Here is a 21,110-nt window from a genome sequence, read left to right as displayed (position 1 = left end):
ACCACTTCCAGGATGGCTGAGGTGGGAATCGAACCCACCGCTACTCAGTTGACCTCCCGAGGCTGAGTGGACCCCGTTCCAGCCATCGTACCAGTTTTCAAATTTCGTAGCAGAGCCGGGAATCGAACCCGGACCTCCCGGGGTGGCAGCTAATCACGCTAACCACTACACCACAGAGGCGGACAGAAAAAATAGATACAAGATGAAATAAAAAGAGAGGAGAAAAGTCGCTGCTGGGCCTCGAACCCCAGGCGTTTGCATGGAAATCAATAACACTCACCACTACACCAATGGTGCCACCGGGTTATTATTATTATTATTATTATTATTATTATTATTATTATTATTATTATTATTATTATTATTATTATTATTATTATTAAGAAATGCATCGCAATTGGGAAATATCCCGGTGGCAACGGTCACTTACATTAGTGTGATAATAAAGTAAAAAAGTTACCCATCAGCAACAACTACTAGTAATACTACTGCTACTAGCAATATTACTAGAAATACTACTAGTTTAACATTCTCAATCCAGCATTATCGTATACAATTTCACACACAACTTAAGTATTTCCAGTGCTTACGCAAGCTGTTCAATTTAAAGGTCATTTCCCGTCAAATGAGAGCCATTCACACATTTATTTTTGAAGCAGATCAGTGTCACAAAGTTTGAACAAAATCTCCTCTCGTCAGTAGACTCGTAACCTCCTTGAGGGTACAGCACCGTGATATCGCACGAAGAAGTAAGGTGTTCTGCTAGAATCTGTAATTTTACTTTCTCGAATTAAAATGTAATAGTGGAAACATACTGTACTTAGGATACTTTTTTTAAGTTGCTTTACGTCGCACCGACACAGATAGATCTTATGGCAACAATGGGATAGGAAAGAGCTAAGAGTGGTAAGGAAGCGGCCGCGGCCTTAATTAAGGTACAGCCCCAGCATTTGCCTGGTATGAAAATGAGAAACCACGGAAAACTATATTCAGGGCTGCCAACAAGTGGGTTCAAACCATAGTTTAAATAATAATGCTATTTGATTTACGTCCCACTAACTACTTTTTAACGTCTTCGGAGACGCCGAGGTGCCGGAATTTAGTCCCGCAGGAGTTCTTTTACGTGCCAGTCAATATACCGACACGGGGCTCTCGTATTTGAGCACCTTCAAATACCACCGGACTGAGCCAGGATCGAACCTGCCAAGTTGGGGTTAGAAGGCCAGCGCCTTAACCGCCTGAGCAACTCAGCCCGGCAAACCATTGTTTGGGGTCACAGTGGAAAGTTATAAATTAATTAATGGTGTTGGCTTCAGAAAACTACAAAATGCTACACAATTTCATTAATCCAGCGAATATTTATTTATTTGATTATTTTTTTTCTTTGCGTTTAGACCATCTGCAGACCACGGTGCTTGTGTTCTAGCTGTGTTTTTGTCGTCGTCTGCCCCTTTTGGCGTACTGGATTGTGTTCTTAGCGGCCTCTTGAGTCTTCATGTTGGCCCAGTATTCCTTCATTTTCACATTGAATTCCTTCCTGCGCTCCTCTGACCAATTACTGGCTCCTTTGTGGCTAGCTGATGTAAGGGATGTTAGGAAAGGTTTAGTTTTGACCATTAAACGGTATGCATTCCTATCAGTAATGGCGGCTTGATTAATATTAAGCTCTGCAAGATCTTTGTCCACTTGCTTGGTCCAGGGGAATCCAGTAGCTTCGCCTCTGTTAGCAACCTTGAAGATCTTATGGGATAATCTATTAAGATCCATTCTGTATAGGTGTCCATAGAAAGTCAGACGTTTTATTCTGATATTTATTTATTTATTTATTTATTTATTTTTTTATTTATTTATTTATTTATTTATTTATTTATTTATTTATTTATTTATTTATTTATTTATTTATTTGTATGTCAATATGTTAGTGCACTAATACACATAGAACCTGTCGACAGAACTTCATTGTGAACTTTTATTTGAACTTGATCAGCAGTGATATAGAATCATGAACACAAAATACAGTAATTGATACAAATCACTTCTTTATTACAAATACTGGACTGTTATTTTCCAATAAAGTAGTACAATCTTAATTCTGAAAAATGTCAATATTAATAAACATTAAACATCTCAGTCAAACACCTCTTTGCATACTATTTTGCGAGAATGACATAAATTATCCTGTATTCTTAATTTGCTTGGCCTCTTTACTCTCAAATATGTCACGTACAGCATGCCATGCATAACAACTTATATTTTTAGGTCCACGCCAACAAACTTTCAAGTTTGCCCTGCACGTTTTGCAACGTAACAGCAAGTGCAAATCTTACTGTAAATTGATACGTCCTAGACAACTTTTTCAAATCAAGAGTGATTCTAGCAATACGCACTTCTTCCCCGGATTTTTCACCAGGAGGTAGATGTTCGACAGTTAAAACGATACTGTCCAGCTGACTTTCTAGAAAAAGGATATATGTCGCTGTTTCGCTGGCTGTCACGCTGTAAATACACACTTTAACGTGTGAAAATGAATATTTTCGAAATGTTCTAGCAAATCGATTTATAGACCGAATAAACCCATAATCTGTGATTTTCATCAAAATCGTTAAAGCCATTTTTTAGAAAGTTAGTACATATATACAAGAATTGCTCATTTAACTATGGAAACGTATTTATGAATAAATTTGTTGGGACTAGGTCGTCTTGGGCTGCGACTTCTCAAACGTTGTGCACCGTTTCTGTAAAAAGATTTGAGGTATGAATGATACAACAGTTCAACTGGCAGAAGTCCTTCATGTTTCTCACTATACAACACTTATGACTCATCTCCAACTAAGAAACGTCTGAGAAACACAAGCACCAATGGCGATACGAAACGGAGGCCTACTATGCAAGATGAGTAGTGAGTTAGTTTGCCATTGCTTTCCTCACAGGACCAGAATTTGCTATTGCAGAACGACTGATGTGAATGTTATTACTCAGCATCTTCCATAATGCCACAGACCATGGTGGAAGCTGCAATTAGCTCTGGTGTGTGTCAAGAGGCTGAAGGTGCATCCGTACCGTTACTGAAATTGGCTGTAATGTGTATAACACGTGTCACATGAACAGTTATACGACTGTTAAAGGCAGACTAATGGAGACTGCTGCTGTGTGGCGGGAGCTTGCTACAATTTTTTTTTTTCTAGTTGCTTTACGTCGCACCGACATAGATAGGTCTTATGGCGACGATGGGATAGGAAAGGTCTAGGAGTTGGAAGGAAGCGGCCGTGGCCATAATTAAGGTACAGCCCCAACATTTTCCTAGTGTGAAAATGGGAAACCACGGAAAACCATTTTCAGGGCTGCCGACAGTGGGGTTCGAACCTACTATCTCCCGAATACTGGATACTGGCCGCACTTAAGCGACTGCAGCTATCGAGCTCGGTAATCTAGAATTCAAGAAAATATACAGGTTATCGAAAACGAGGATGATGAAGTACAGTAGTTGTTGAAATTCGAGTGAGGTTAAAATATCCTTGGAACAGAATTTTATGTCGTTTGTTCATGCTGCAGGCATCTACATACAATTCCCTATCTGTATCATTTCTTGTTTCGAGTCGTTTCTGATTCGCCTTCCTTTTACAAGCTGTCCTCTCTTCGTCATTCCACCAAGATGTTCGCTTTTTCCTATCTTTGCACACAGTTGTTCCTAGACATTCCCTTCCTGTTTCTACTACAGTATGCCTGTATGCCACCCAATTCTCTTTCTATATCTTAAACCTGCTTACTGTCTGTTGTTTGAAATATTTTAGTAATCGTATCCATGTACTTCTGTCTAACTTCCTCGTCCTGGAGATTCTCTAAAGTTATTAGTCTGGAGAAAGATTTCACTTTCTCTATCCTAGGTTGAGAGATACCTTTACAGTGTCGTATCTCTTCCTCCTTATCTCCCATTACCCGAATATCATTAACTCCTACCTCATATCGACGCAAACCCTTTTCTGAGTCGGCCAGTTTTACTTTTCTTCTTCCATAAGCCCCATTAATATTGATAGTTCCCCATCGAATCCCATTTCATTCGCCAAGTTGTTTCCAAGAAGTCCCTCGCCGGTCACATGTAAGTGGGACTCCGTTATTCCCATGCGTCTGTCGCTCGTTTAAAATGTTCTGAGCTCGGTAAATTCTGTGAAGCAGGATGATAGGCTGACTCACATGGAGTCCCAGTGAGGATTTATCCTCTAACGGTTAGGGACCATAGTGGATTGTATAATCCTAGCCGCCTGATCACAAGCAGGGCCATGATTCAGAATATATCCCAGATGGCCACTCGTATTCCATACCAACTGGTATCCCGACCCTCAGGACCACTTACTAGGCCACTCAGCCGTTGTCCATGGTTCACGAATTAGAACATGGCTACAGTAACCACACCACGAACCACCACCAATAATAATAATAATAATAATAATAATAATAATAATAATAATAATAATAATAATAATAATAATAATAATAATAATAATAATAATAATAACTGCAGTGACTGAAGTGCTCACACGCATGTCCGCTATGCTGCTAACGTACTCAAACAGCAGCTAGCAGTACATTCTATCTAGATATGATGTCACTTCCGCCAGATTGAACTGGATATATTGTTTCCATATGGATTCTCCGCATATCGATAGAGGCTAACAAGATGATCGTTCGCCGAAGTTTGGGTTGCCCTGTAACCGAGCTTGTGACTGGTTGCTGGTTCTGTTCCATCTTAGATCAATGACGAACATTGTCCTTATTAGCATGTTCAAAATAGAAAGATTTCTTCGTTCTCAATATAAGGAAACCAATTTCTATGGATGATCTCTCGAAAGCAACTTAAATCCGTCCATTCAATTACATTCATAAGCCAGCAGTGAAGACAGTTTAATTTTCTATGGAAAGAAAACCTAACTCCTGAAACAAGAAAAATGATCCTCTGCATAATTATTGTTATGGTATTGTATCATCCCCTTATGCCAGACCTCTTTCGAGAAAAACATATTTTAAGTTTCGAAGTCAATTTAAAATGCAATATTTGGAACTATAATCCTCTTGTTGTTGTTGCTGTTGTTGTTGTTGTTGTTGTTGTTGTTGTTGTTGTTGTTGTTGTTGTTGTTGTTGTTGGTCACATTAGTGTCGAAAATAACAGCTGTAGAAGTTCGCTGAATTGTAATCTCTGTTTTTGATCTATTCGAAAAATAAGAACATTCTGACAATTCGTGTCAACAAATATTTAATGCGATCACATCAATGTGCCACATCCTTCTGTTTTTTAGCATTACAGACATTGCAAATGCCATACTTCCATGAGAAATGAAGTTGCAACTACTCACTAACGATTTAAGAAAATAGGACATACGCGGTTTTTTTTTTTTCATAACATAAATCGTTTTAATTGTAAGCAGTCTGTGCACTTAGCTCAAAATCTCAATTTTGCCACATTCGTGATTTTGACATATGGACATATTATAAAAGGTCATCAGCGTGGAAATTGGTATAATTCATAATCGTCCCACTATTAACTACCACAGAAAGCCCAGTCCTGACTGAAGGGACGAGATCGAAGATGTAGTTTTCCGTTACTTTCCTCACTCATCCAGACAGAGGTATTTCACATCACTTAGTTCGAGCGTTCTCATAGGCAGCCCCGAAGAAGGTTTTCAGTGGTTTCCCATTTAACGCCATATATTAAACTGCTGAAATAATAATACTTTTTTTATTTTACCTTTCAATCACGTGTTTTAGTACATTCGGTGACGATGACGTATTTTGAGCAGAATATGGTCCACTCTTCTCAGAATGAGGAAATACCAGCCTATTCTCGTCTTGATATTCATTTTCCGACCTGTGACTTCATGATGTGAAGGCAATCCCTGTCGAGAGCTGGCCACAAGCGACCCCTGCAGGGCTGATGGAAATCCCAATCCCCTGCCGTAATCGACGTGAGCAGAAAGGCGCAGGGTGAAAGCTTTCAAAGCTCGCGTGGAGTCCCAGATAACGGACATAAAACTTGGCATAAAGAAAACTTAAGGCGGTCATTTGGAGCTGTGTTGATACAAACTGACGGATGAAAATTAGAAAACTATCGAGGGTAGCACAACACGATGAAACATGTCCCACCCAGACCATCGTAACACGGCTATCAACAATCTTCAGACCCTGTATCCCCTTACCGACAATACAGTATTTCAGGCGCTGTCCAATGTAGCTCTGCGCCTTAAAGCGGCACCCATGTGACGCGGACAAACCAATCAAGCATTCAAATACTGTTCGTTGGTTTCCCCATTCGACTCCAGAGTCGGTCACTGGCGTCTAGGAATCCCACCTGTTAGGTCTAGGTTCGATTCAGTGCCCCGTCGGGCTGAGTGGCTCAGACGGTTAAGGCGCTGGCCTTCTGACCCCAACTAGGCAGGTTCGATCCTGGCTCAGTCCGGTGGTATTTGAAGGTGCTCAAATACGTCAGCCTCGTGTCGGTAGATTTACTGGCACGTAAAAAGAACTCCTGTGGGACTAAATTCCGGCACCTCGGCGTCTCCGAAAACCGTAAAAGAGTAGTTAGTGGGACGTAAAACAAATAACATTATTATTATGATTCAGTGCCCCGTCAAGATTATGAGCCAAGGGACATGAAAGAGGGTCTAATAATTTTGGCCCTAGTTGTTGTCATAAGAGGCAACCCAATGGCAATATTGCCCACCAAAACGCTGACTGCAATAATAATAATAATAATAATAATAATAATAATAATAATAATAATAATAATAATAAAACTAAACCAAACCAATCCCATGGCCCAACAGCCCGGAAGGGCCTTGGCCTATCAAGCGACCGCTGCTCAGCCCGAAGGCCTGCAGACTACGAGGTATCGTGTGGTCAGCCCGACAGATTCTCTCGGCCGTTATTCTTGTCTTTCTAGACCGGGTCCGCCATCTCACCGTCAGAAAACATAGGCTGAATGGACCTCGAATCAGCCCTCAGACACAGATAAATAGTCCTCACCTGGTCGGGAATCGAACCCGGGGCCTCCGACGGGTTAGAGGCCAGGCACGCTACCCGTACACCGCGGGACCAGCATTAATAGTAATCATAATAACAATAATAAGAATTAGAAGAAGAAGAAGAAGAACAGGTATGCGGGAGTACTGGGCGAATGTTAAAACTCAAGACAGAAAACGGTTGCTTTAGCCTGGTCCATGGCTGGCCTAAACGATAATAATAATAATAATAATAATAATAATAATAATAATAATAATAATAATAATAATAATAATAATAATAATAATAATAATCCACAGCATGTTTCCAGTCATACCGAGCTCGATAGCTGCAGTCGCTTAAGTGCGGCCAGTATCCAGTATTAGGGAGATAGTGGGTTCGAACCCCACTGTCGGCAGCCCTGAAGATGGTTTTCCGTGGTTTCCCATTTTCACACCAGGCAAATGCTGGGGCTGTACCTTAATTAAGGCCACGGCCGCTTCCTTCCCACTTCCATCCCTCTACCGTCCCATCGTCGCCATAAGACCTATCTGTGTCGGTGCGGCGTAAAACAAATAGCAAAAAAAAAGTTTCCAGTCATTCCAACGGGTGAGGGATGGAATGAATGAAGCCCCATCTAGCGGCGAGGATAGGAAATGTGCCGGCTGCCGAAGCCTGCCGCACTCCTCTGGGGCAATGATAAATGACTGACAGATGAAATGTTAATGGAGAGTGTCGCTGGAATGAAATGACAAGGAAAACCGGAGTACCCGGAGGAAAACCTGTTCCGCCTCCGCTTTGTCCAGCACAAATCTCACATGGAGTGACCGGGATTTGAACCACGGATACCAGACGTGCGAGGCCGGCGCGCTGCCACCTGATCCACGGAGGCTCCACAGATATTTTATCTAGGAAGATAATGTTCATTGTTTGGTGGGGTGAAGTGGGTATTAGTTTATATCTTTACTTGATATGTGGTGAAACCGTTATATGCATGACCAACTACGCTTTAAGCGGCTTGCTTTGATCAGTACATAAGGACAATAGACCTAAAACTACACAATTCATACTATGAGTCTCTTCTTATCCAATGGACCAACACACTGTCACTATTATTCTGGCGCCCAGTTGGGTGGCTCAGACGGTTGAGTCACTGGCCTTCTGAGCCCAACTTGGCAGGTTCGATCCTGGCTCATTCCGATGGTATTTGAAGGTGCTCAAATACGTCAGCCTCGTGTCGGCAGATTTACTGGCACATAAAAGAACTCCCTGCGGGACTAAATTCCGGTACCTCCGCGTCCCCGAAAATCGTCAAAAATAGTGGAACGTAAAAACTACAACATTATTTATATTATTGCTATTATTTTGGCGGGAAATGTTTCAAGAGAGAAGCAGCCGTCACAAATGCCTTCGAAGAATTTCTCACGACCGAAAAGCCGGATTTTATCTAATGGTACCGAAGGAAGTCACTCCAAAACATGTTCCTTTACACAGCCGATACTTTCTATGTACAAAATACCTTCACAGCTTGTATTCTAGTTTAGTTCCCACGAGTTTCCACGTGTAGTGCGGTCGTATGGCTGCTGTGCCTCATATCCGTCTCTTGTTGAGTTCCTGGATTGTAGAAAATATTCACAAGATGTTCAAATATGTGCATGGTGATGAACGGTGTCGTTCGGAGTTCAGGAAATTGATATTACCTGGTAATCATTGGCGTATCGTGATTAAATATTCTTCGCGTAGTAGAGACTGCACACTACTCAAAGATCTAACAACGTGCAGCGCGTCAACAACATGGTTATGGACTAGAAACGTTTAACTTTGAGTGAAATATCACATCAACTGGCACTTTCCAGAGTAGTAAAACAGCCGGGCGGTGAAAAGGCTTGCTTTAGGTGGGTCCCAAAGATCTTCATAGCCGCCCATAAGAAGAAGAAGAATCGTACGCCCTGAGCTACCGTGTTTGCCTGCTTGTCAATTTCGACGTTCTGTTTTACTCTGACCTACTAGGCGGCAGAGTAAACCGAATCTTTCATAGGCGCCTACGCCTGAGTTTTACTTATTATTATTATTATTATTATTATTATTATTATTATTATTATTATTATTATTATTATTATTATTATTATTATTATTCTAGTTGCGTTACGTCGCACCGACACAGATAGGTCTTATTGCGACGACGGGAGAGGAAAGGCCTAGGAATGGGAAGGAAGCGGCCGCGGCCTTAATTAAGGTACAGCCCCAGCATTTGCCTGGTGTGAAAATGGGAAACCACGGAAAACCATCTTTAGGGCTGGCGACAGTGGGGTTCGACCCCACTATCTCCCTAATACTGAATACTAGCCGCACTTAAGCGACTGTAGCTATCGAGCTCGGTGAATGAATTGTGTATGGTAAACACCAAACGACATGAAGTGGCGAACTTACACGACTGGTTTTAATCCACTACCTTGGAAACCGGAGGTCACTGATCCACAGATGGAGCTAAAGAAACAAGGACTGTGCACAATGAACTCTTGACATGTGTTCCTCTCAAGAATTGTGACGGGACATGAAATATGGCTGCATTATTTTGAACCCGAGATGAAGAGGTAATCACACAAATTAGCCCCGCAAGAATGAAATTCAAAGTGGCACTTTCGGTAGAAGAAAGTGATGGTTAGCGTTTTTCTGGGATTCGGAGGGTTTTCTGCTTGTGGACATCGTGGCTCAAGAAAACCCTAAAGATTTTCACGGTCGGCTGAATCATGTTTTTCAAACTATCGGCCACACTCACCTTACAGGGATCCTCTTTGTTAAACTGAAGATCGGCTGCTAGTTGGAAGACCGAGCTTGATAGCTGCAGTCGCTTAAGTGCGGCCAGTATCCAGTATTCGGGAGATAGTAGGTTCGAACCCCACTGTCGGCAGCCCTGAAGATGGTTTTCCGTGGTTTCCCATTTTCACACCATACAAATGCTGGGGCTGTACCTTAATTCAGGCCACGGCCACTTCCTTCCCACTCCCAGCCCTTTCCTGTCCCATCGTCGCCATAAGACATATCTGTATCGGAGCGACGTAAAACCAATAGAAAAAAAAAGCTAGTTGGAAGGGACGGAAATAATATAGGGAGGTGTGTAGTCACGTAGCCGGCCCCGTAGGGGTAGCGTGCCTGCCTCTTACCCGGAGGCCCCGGGTTCGATTCCCGGCCAGGTCATGGATTTTTACCTGGACCTGAGGGCTGGTTCGAGGTCCACTCAGCCTACGTGTTTAGAATTGAGGAGCTATCTGACGGCGAGATAGCGGCCCCGGTCTAGAGAGTCAAGAATAACGACCGAGAGGATTCGTCGTGTTGACCACACGACACCTCGTAATCTGCAGGCCTTCTTGCTGAGCAGCGGTCGCTTGGTAGGCCAAGGCCCTTCAAGGGCTGTAGTGCCATGGGGTTTGGGTGTAGTCACGTACTGTGGCAATAAATTAATGTCGGCCTTCTGCAGTGGCCCTCGTATTGGTCCCGTGTAACATTCAGGTGATGATCTATGCTACAACCGTGTTTCTAATGTGTGCGACTCGTCAATAGGCTATCAGTTTCTTTATAGTCGGGAGAATGTTTTATTACCCTGTTCCGTCACCAATTTCCTAAATCTCTTTTACAGCTTCCGCTCCACCCCTCTACTCCAGTCCCCAACCCTCTTAAATCTCTGTAACTTGATACCGTTTTCTTTTATAGCTGTTTTGGGATAACGCAGAGAGAGCCGCTGGATTTGTCACTTCACGGTTTAAAGCGAGGCAGTGAGACATTTAGTGAAGTTCAATCTCATTTTGATGAGCGATGAGACACTGAGGAAGGCTTCCAACACCTATTATTGTAGTACACGTAACGTCAAGGTCATGTGCCTCTCCAGAAGTAGATGCTTCGTTTCTGAAATTCTGCACTTCGTAACGATGAACTGAAACTCCAGAGTGGTGGGTGTTATTCCCCTTTCAAATGTGTTAACGATGTCACTATCTGTAACCAGTTCTGTGGATCAGTGGTACAGCGTCTGTACTCCATGTCGTATCCAACAAGACTCAACCACAAATCGACCAAGAGACATCTGTTTCTTGCGGAAATTGATATGCAGGTAGCCTAGATGGCCTCCAATAAAAATGCATCTCACGGTAGTTGAAGCCACGTTATTATTATTATTATTATTATTATTATTATTATTATTATTATTATTATTATTATTATTGCAGGGATTTCCGTGGAAATATAGGGACCGAGCTCGATAGCTGCAGTCGCTTAAGTGCGGCCAGTATCCAGTATTCGGGAGATAGTAGGTTCGAACCCCACTGTCGGCAGCCCTGAAAATGGTTTTCCGTGGTTTCCCATTTTCACACCAGGCAAATGCTGGGGCTGTACCTTAATTAAGGCCACGGCCACTTCCTTCCCACTCCCAGCCCTTCCCTGTCCAATCGTCGCCATAAAACCTATCTGTGTCGGTGCGACGTAAAGCAATTAGCAAAAAAAAAAAAAAAAGCAAACAGGAAATATAGGGGAAGAAGCGTAATGGTTTAGGCATCTGAACAAAGACCGCAAAAATTTTAAATTAGAATATATTCCCAAAATAATATTTTTGTTTTTGTTTGATTTTTCTCTATATTCAAAAGCAATAACAACAACAACAACAAGTTTTGCCCAGAGATTATATATATATATATATATATATATATATATATATATATATATATATATATGCCTGCCTCTTACCCGGAGGCCCCGGGTTCGATTCCCGGCCAGGTCAGGGATTTTTACCTGGACCTGAGGGCTGGTTCGAGGTCTACTCAGCCTACGTGATTAGAATTGAGGAGCTATCTGACGGTGAGATAGCGGCCCCGGTCTAGAAAGCCAAGAATAACGGCCGAGAGGATTCGTCGTGTTGACCACACGACACCTCGTAATCTGCAGGCTTTCGGGCTGAGCAGCGGTCGCTTGGTAGGCCAAGGCCCTTCAAGGGCTGTAGTGCCATGGGGTTTGGTTTGGTTATATATATATATACAGTACATAATAGAAAACAACAAGGCAAGCTGTAGAGTTTAATAATTAACAATCATTAACCTGGGAGAACTAGCTCCCATTTTACAACATATGACTTGCTAGTCTTAGAATAACTTTGATATGTTCCGGTGGCTTGTGCCTATACTAATGATATTACCCTACGGAAGGAAATTGAATTTTCAGCTTTGATATGCCGTATTGAAAGAAGCTAAAGCTTCTAAGACAAGTCGCATATTAGAGGGGTCTCGAACACAGAACTTCATTTTTCTACTTTCAATGGCCGATAGGGCCAACGTTCCACATCAGATTACCTCTTGTTACACCTAAAGCTTAACAGCTTTACACCACGTGACACTTAATACAGGACGAAGCAACAATAGCAAACTCAGGATCGGAAGAGTCCAGGAAAGCAGGGACAGAAGCTCATACTACACGACCGAACAATGGCAAATGACCAAAGGTTAAGTAGAACTGGCCGAAAACCAAATATGCTGGGATGCTGAACCCTCTCAAGCAATCCCGTGACATGACTAGTCTTAAAAACTAATCGGATAGAAGGCCCGATGACGCAGAGGATAAGTCATACTACGTTGGTGGCTAAGACAGGCAAGAAAATGTTAATGACAGAAACGAAAGACAGAAATTTAGAAAATATGAAACTTAGTCACCAAAATCCAAAGTAAACAAAGAAAACGAGGGTCCACACTCGTACTTGCTTAACGAACTGCATGATACCGATACAGGAGATTACACTCCATTCGTTACATGATAGAGGAGAACGCTGGTGTCTTTCTGTCGCCACAATAAGTTACGTTTACATATTAGGTCAATTATAGCCACCTACCTACCTTACATGCTGCCCCAGCAAGTCCGTCGTCTCCTGAGAGGAGAATCTCACCGATAGCCGCACAGTTCAATATACATTCTGTAACGTTCAAGTTTACAGTATTTATAGGGACGGGCTGGGCGCTGATTGGTTGGTTTGAATTGAACAGGCAGTAGTAGCAACTGAGAAACACCGGTGCCAACCCAAAAATAGGTATAATACTCTGTTAGTGCTGATACATTCCATATAGCTAGGTGGCACTCAAAATCAACAGTAGTGACATCTCTTAATCCTCATTGTTTGTATTCAACACTTTAAGGGGCTCTGGTTAAGACGCAGCAGGTCGCTATGTACCAAAATGGGTTTAATAAAATTAATGTAAATTTAAATCTTAAAGCTATTGTATAGTATTATTTCAAGTGATTCTACAGACTGTAGACTATATGAGTTGATTACGTGTGTAAGTACAGAAGATATTATGAGTTGAATTTTCTAAATAATATAAATTTATTAAGGATGAGCTGTGTGTTTAATAGAAAAATTGTTAGTGTATAAATTGTGTAGTACTGTATTTTAGGAAATTTTCTTTTTAATTAGTTTATTAAACGTTATGGCTTGATAATGATATATTTTTATGTATCACTTGCCACCGACCTCATTTGCAAATAAAGTGATTTTGACTTGACTTGACTTGACTTGACTTGACTTGACTTGACTTGACTTGACTTGATTTGATTTGATTTGATTTGATTTGATTTGATTTGATTTGATTTGATTTGATTTGATTTGATTTGATTTGATTTGATTTGATTTGATTTGAAATACACGATCCTCTGTCACCGCTTCATAAACTCCTTTCTCCACAGTACACCTCATAACCATGCCGTTTAGCAGTTTTTCCACCCCATCCACCATGTAGACAACATTTCGATGTTTCATGCGCTATCCTTGCAATTTCATATTTTGCCCCTGTTCTTAGTCCCGACAAATACACAACAACATCTTGGCAGAACATTGTGACGACAATGATTGTTGCAGTGTGCAGAGAGAAATTCTCGTACGGAATATTCTAATTAGAGAGAATATCTACCGTCTGCCTGATTTCAATAGAAATAATTGGAGGCAAACTGAAAGGGGTAAATTGGCAGAGACGAGAAATGTATCTTAAGAAGGAAGCGAGAGCAGAAGATGGAGATAATTGTTGTGTCTGGTGATGACACGACGTGACGAGGCCGGGCACATTTCCATATGAATAGCCGCACCAATTAGGGCGACCCTCCCCACTAATTGAGGCGGGCTCTCGTCTCCTTTCCTGTCTCGCACGGATCTTATTATTATTATTATTATTATTATTATTATTATTATTATTATTATTATTATTATTATTATTATTATTATTATTATTATTTTATTATTATTATTATTATTATTTATGTCGTATCGGCCAACTTTGGACCACGTCATTTCAACTGCCTATTTCTGACTTTGATGCCTGCCTAGTATTTCCGCATGCGTTCTCGGTATCGTTCTTTCCTTTCCTGCGCCCATGCCTCTCCAGTTTTTAATTTTGGCCTGTCTCGGAAACCCTGGAACGCTTGAAGTTTCTTTTAAGTACGACACACTCCTGGATGTGATTCCCACTCCTTCAAAATCTCTATCCACCTCAATGAACCAAGCCCCTTTGGTTTCTTTCTTTCCTTCCTTGGTCAGTCTTGTAGGGTGCATTCGTGTCACATGCCCATAAAATATAATTATTTTCTTTTCCGGATGGTATCGCTAAACTTCTCGACTCAGAAGAAATGGTCCAATTTGGACATAATTTCGGACATTTATTTGTCATTGATGATTTCGTAAATTAATAGAGTTTTTATGATCTATAACGGTCAATAGAGTGAATTGGTTATGCGCCCACGATTGTAGCAATAGGCTAGTGCTATCACACCTTTGCGGAGCGCCACACAATCACCGACTACAGATCAGCCCATGTCTTGGAGGGCTTTCGGCAATTTTACAGACTTCCATAAGCACTGCATAGTAGGTGTCCATTATGGCCTTATCGGGAATGCGTCAACTTCGCTTCAAAATATATGGACGTTTTGTGGTAGATGCCTTTGGTTAAATGGTACGCCATTTCCATTTTGTTCCTCCGTGATCTAAAAGCCTCTTTACCGGGCGAGTTGGCCGTGCGGTTAGGCGTGCGCGGCTGTGAGCTTGCATCCGGGAGATAGTAGGTTACGAATCCCACTGTCGGCAGCCCTGAAGATGGTTTTCTGTGGCTTCCAATTTTCACACCGGCAAATGCTGGGGCTGTACCTTAATTAAGGCCACGGCCGCTTCTTTCCAATTCCTAGCCTTTCCTATTCCATCGTCGCCATAAGACCTATCTGTATCGGTGCGACGTAAACCACTAGGAAAGAAAACAGCTTCTTTCTCTGACAAGTTTGGTGTTACCAGTTCGATGATGATGATGATGATGATGATGATTATTATTATTATTATTATTATTAGTATTATTATTATTATTATTATTATTATTATTATTATTATTATTATTATTATTATTATTATATTCTCAATAGCAAATAAGTTAGGAACTCAGAAGAAATGGTCCAATTGTACATGATTTCGGACACTTATTTGCCATTGATTATTGTGTAAATGAATCGAATTTTAATGATCTCGAACAGTCAATAGAGAGGATTGCTTATGCGCCGATTACAGCAATAGACTAGTACTATCACAACTTTGCGTAGCGCCACAAAATCATCGACCACAGAGCAGTCCATGTCATGGAGGGCTTTCGGCAATTTCACAGACTTCCATAAGCACTGCAGAGTAGTTGTCCATTATGGCCGTACGGTGGAATTGACAAGCGCCAGTGGCTGCAGTGGGAGCGTTCACACGTCGTGGAAGTCGCTGTCGACGAAGACATACCACACTTAGGAAATGTTAGCGTATTCGATGCCAGGAAGTACGCATCTCCATGGAATGGAAAACTTCATCACAAACGAGGAGACATTGAACAGACCGGGTGTGAATATTACAATCTGCGTTCCGAGACATGAAGGAAAAATAGCTTGCTTGGTCAATTCTGAGACATGAAGGTCTTGTTTATTTAGCTTTGGAAGGAGGCTGAGGAATCAGCATGACGAGCAGATTAGAACTGTTGTAGGATATGCTAGATCAAGAGATTGTCCCAGGATAGGATGGTGTGGAGATCTACATCAAACTAAGCCTTAATGGTTTCTCTCAGAAGGTCAGTGAGCGACATACTTAAGTCTTGATGAGGTGACATACCTGATGACGTGGTTCGCTACAAGACACGGCAGCTTGAATGTACAGTGGGGTGGGAGAACTGAATCAGACCATTCCAAGGACCAATAACAACACAGCTACTGGACTCTGGCATCTTTTGAATATGGGCTCATCACCCCATGCATTGACGGCTACATTTCGAATGATGCCCGTAACCAACTGATGGCATCATTACCATGGATGTATGGTGCCGCCAAGAAGAGAAGAGAGGATTGCAATACTGTGTCCTCCTGAGTTATGAAACAACGCCCTGTTGAGGTACTCGCATGGTTCACCGACCTGTTTGCGACATAACATGTGTTGGACAGTCAAGTGCGACCTAGTGGGCCAGTTACAACACTTGTCTCAGGAGAGGATACAACGGATGTACGACTCCCTTCCAAACCAAATAGTGGCATGCTACATATTATTGACTTGGGGTACTTTTTTCGAAACATAAGTCTTTCCTTTAAGTCCTAGAGAACTTAATTCAATCCTATACACTTACTTCAAGTCTCGGGGGACTTCCTCCAAACCTAGACCCTTATTTGCCGGGCTGAGTGGCTCAGACGGTTAAGGCGCTGGCCTTCTAACCCCAACATGGCAGGTTCAATCCTGCCTCAGTCCGGTGGTATTTGAAGGTGCTCAAATACGACAGCCTCGTGTCGGTAGATTTACTGGCACGTAAAAAGAACTCCTGCGGGACTAAATTCCGATACCTCGGCGTCTCCGAAGACCGTAAAAGTAGTTAGTGGGACGTAAAGCAAATAGCATTATTATTATTATTAGACCCTTAGTTTAAATACTTCCTACAACTCAGCATACTTAGTTCAAGAACTAAACTTGAGTGGAGTATCTAAAATCAGGGAAGATCATATTACATAATATGAAGATAATTTTTGAATTTAAGAGGAGAATTCGGGGCGAATATTCATTTGTAGGAAGAGGAATAGGAGATGTGAATACTTCATCAAGGGGAATGTTCGGTAAAGTTCCAAGTTCTTTGAAAACATTTAGGAAAATACTAGGTAGACAACTGATAGGTAATCTGCCACCTGGGAGACAGCCCTAAATGCAGATCGTTGATGACTGATTGTTGATTGATTATGATGATTATGATGTTTCCTCTGAACCCCAAGATAGGAGGTTCTATATCCAACCCCGAACCGTTGTTCTAGACCTTTACCCCAAGTTTCAGGCTGTTTCTCCCGATCCTGTGACATTATTTCAAATCCAGAGGTATTTCTTCCAAATCATACTCCAAAACCAAATTCTTAGAAGTTTACAGGTGACTAGAAACTTTATAGGAATCCAGAATGTCAAACAGTTTCTGCACACAGGAGAGCCCTGTGCCCACATCTTTGCTATAAACATAGATACGGACATACTTTTATTATAGGATATTTCAGGTTTCGGTACGAAATCTTCTAATGAACTTCAATTACAACTAGCACAGATATCTCGTCCGTTTATTCCTCATTCAAACGTAAACCTCCTAAATATCTTTCTCCGATAAGGGTAAGTCCGTTGTTCGGCCAAACTTCCCGCTCTCTTTCGTCTACCCCTCGCGGCTCAACCATTCAATGTGTTGTTCGTCCCCAGCTTATTTTTTTCCTAGTTTGCAATACATTTCCGCAATGTTTCTAACTGATTTTTAATTGCTATTGTAATTGATTTAAAGTCTCTCATCTAAAGACAAGCTCTTATAAATTCTAGTGACGAAGACCTAATGAAGTGAGGTCAGATAAATTACTCTACAATTTTGTAACGTTAATAATAATTTAGTAAAAGTGTTGAAGATCAGAGGTGATTTCCTTGGCTCCTGGCTACTCGGTCAACATTCTAGGATATTGGCAGTAGTGAAATGAAATTGAACTAACTTTTGTTGTGATGTGTACCCCGTATCTGACTTCTCCATGGATGGAGCTGAAGCTACGAGGAGGGCGCAATGGTGCGAACAAAATGAATAAGGAAGAGAGGGTGCGACTGAGGGTAGAGTAATACAGTTCTCTCTGCGGCCGCCAATTAACAGCCTACGGTTTATTTCATAAGGACTGCGAAGATTCCCAACAAGGCTCACGTGGACCTAGACATTGTACCAATGTGTGAAGGAGATCTATGTTTTGGATGTCAGGTTCAACACTGGAGAACAAGGATCTTATTTGTAGGGACATTTGAAGCAGCTGTTGTCGCACGTCTATACATGGAATGGATGTCGGCCATCTTCTCAGTATAAAACGAGTGCGGTACCGTGGAAACGGCAATTAAAACACGAACACATATGAGAAATGGCGACTTTCCCGACGTATGTATTGTGCTACTTGCCGTGTACGCATGCCTGGTGCTTTGACACATCTTGAATAATTTGTTGTCAAGAATGATCATATGTAATCAGGTGCAATAAAGTTTAAACGAGGAAACGGCAGAGACACGCTCAGTTCACTTCTCTAAAGGGAATTCCAAACACGGCGCACTCACTCTAGACAACTAGAGAGACAGCTCACTCTGGACAACTAGAGGGACAGCTCGTTATGGACAACTAGAGAGACAGCTCACTCTAGGCAACTAGAAAGACAGCTCGTTGTAGACAACTAGAGAGACAGCTCACTCTAGACAACTAGAAAGACAGCTCACTCTAGACAACTAGAAAGACAGCTCACTTTAGACAACTAGAGACACAGCTCGTTGTAGACAACTAGAGAGACAGCTCACTCTAGGCAACTAGAAAGACAGCTCGTTGTAGACAACTAGAGAGGCAGCTCACTCTAGACAACTAGAGACAGCTCGTTGTAGACAACTAGAAAGACAGCTCACTTTAGACAACTAGAGAGACAGCTCGTTGTAGACAACTATAGAGGCAGCTCACTCTAGACAACTAGAGGGACAAATCACTCTAGACAACTAGACAGACAGCTCACTCTAGACATCTAGAGAGACACTAAACTCTAGGCATCTAGAGAGACACTAACCTCTAGGCATCTAGAGAGACACTAAACTCTAGGCATCTAGAGAGACACCTCACTCTAGACAACTAGAGAGACAGAGGGCTCTAGATAAATAGAGAGACAGCTCACTCCAGACTACGAGAGGGACAGGCCACTCTAGACAACTAGAGAGACAGCTCGCTGTAGACAACTACAGAAACAGTCCACTCTAGAAAACTAGAGGGACAATTCACTATAGACAACTAGAGACAGCTCACTCAAGACAACTAGAGGGACAGGTCACTCTAGATAACTAGAGATACAACTCATTGTAGACAACTAGAGAGACGTGGTCCTAGGGTCACTGAGCCTACACTAGGAACGAGCGCTAGTTGAATTCCTCTCAAACAGAGATGTTTTCCAGTCAGTACAATGTGTCGTAGTACTGTAATTCAAAAATTAAGTCCTATTCTCTATTGCTCAGAGACCAATAGACCTATCTGATGTATCTGATAGTTCGTAGTCAGTCAGTGGGGACATGATAGCTTAGTGGCATTAGTACCGACTTGTCACCAATGCGGTAACGCACAGAGTCCCGGCCATTCCATATGGAATTTTTGAAATTGAAATTCACGTCCTCGTGATTCGGATTCCGTGTATACACAGTCACGTAAAATAAGTGAAAGTCAGAACGACTGATAGCGTACAAGGCAGTGCATCAGCGAGGAAAGGCGACACAAATACTTTGATGATGGCCGCTATTACTAGGCTGTAATGTGGGCAGCCAGTCCCGCGGACCAGTGAGACCAGCTATCCCACAAAACATTATAGAAACATACAACTTTCTTTACAGAGCTAGTGGTTTCGCGCCTGAAAAGGGCTGTTTCGTGGTTTTCCATTTTGACACTAGGCAAATGCTGGGGCTGTACCTTACGTTTTCTAGCTATCATAAGACCTATGCGACGTACAGCAAATAGCAATGACAATGGAAGTATTTCAAGAATCCAGCCTACGATATATTCATGGTGATTTGCTTCCAATCTGGCGCAGTAGCGGGGCGGCCAGGCGATGAGCGATGAGCCAAAGCCCCCTCGGGAGGAGGGAGAAGCGTGCCGCCGCCGGCTGATAGCCAGACAATAAGCGTTTGTTGCCATTTGTTCGGATCGTTATGTATCCCCCACTCTGTCCTCATAAATCACTGTTCCTAATGTACTGCGCTTCTACACTATTATTATAATTACTGCTACCAGAAATAACCTTTGAGAACAAATCATAGGCCATTTCCCTTTCAATATAATTGAAACTGATTGTAAAAATATTGACACGGCATTACCGATCGCTTCAAAGTAACCTGTTGCTGAACTTACACATTATTCTTATCACAAAGCTTCGGGCCTTTTGGCTAGTTCTCATTCAGATCATTACCTCAGCTACGACGCGATCATTAACGTTCGAATCCTCGTCTCCTTTTACATTTTTTTTTCAATTTGCTTTACGTCGCACCGACACAGATATATCTTATGGCGACGATGGGGTAAGAAAGGCCTAGGAATGGGAAGGAAGTGGCCGTGGCCTTAATTAAGGTACAGCCCCAGCATTTGCCTGGTGTGAAAATGGGAAACCACGGAAAACCATCTTCAGGGCTGCCGACAGTGGGATTCGAACCTACTATCTCCCGATTACTGGATACCGGCCGCACTTAAGCGACTGCAGCTATCAAGCTCGGTCTTTTACAAATTAAACAGATCTCTAGCTTTTCTCTGAATACGATGACACACATGCATATTTTACTTTATTTTACCATTAAGACACGTTTGGTCATAGTGTTTTGTGTCAATAATAATAATAATAATAATAGTGAATTTCAAGGGGGTTTGGGAATAGTTGCTCTTCAGCTGAACAGTTACATAAACTCAAAACGATCATCAGGTACTGTACTCTAGAGATCTAAACAGTACGTGTCAATCTTTGTTGATTTCAAGAAAGCATACAATTCGATAGACGGCGAGTTGCTGATACACATCCTTGATGAATTATGGGTTGACCTGAAACTT

The 21,110-nt window shown here is 41.9% G+C and overlaps 1 protein-coding gene across 1 annotated transcript in view; it reads left to right on the top strand.

The window, feature by feature from the left end:
- The window catches only part of LOC136877074 (protein Skeletor, isoforms B/C), a 421,284-nt gene that overhangs the window by 271,200 nt on the left and 128,974 nt on the right, over positions 1-21,110 (top strand). The gene's annotated exons all lie outside the window — the stretch shown is intronic.

This window comes from Anabrus simplex, chromosome 7 (assembly GCF_040414725.1).
Source record: "Anabrus simplex isolate iqAnaSimp1 chromosome 7, ASM4041472v1, whole genome shotgun sequence".
NCBI classification, from domain to species: Eukaryota; Metazoa; Arthropoda; class Insecta; order Orthoptera; family Tettigoniidae; genus Anabrus; species Anabrus simplex.
Note: the sequence above shows the minus strand (reverse complement) of the source record. Positions and strands in the feature narration are given on the sequence as shown.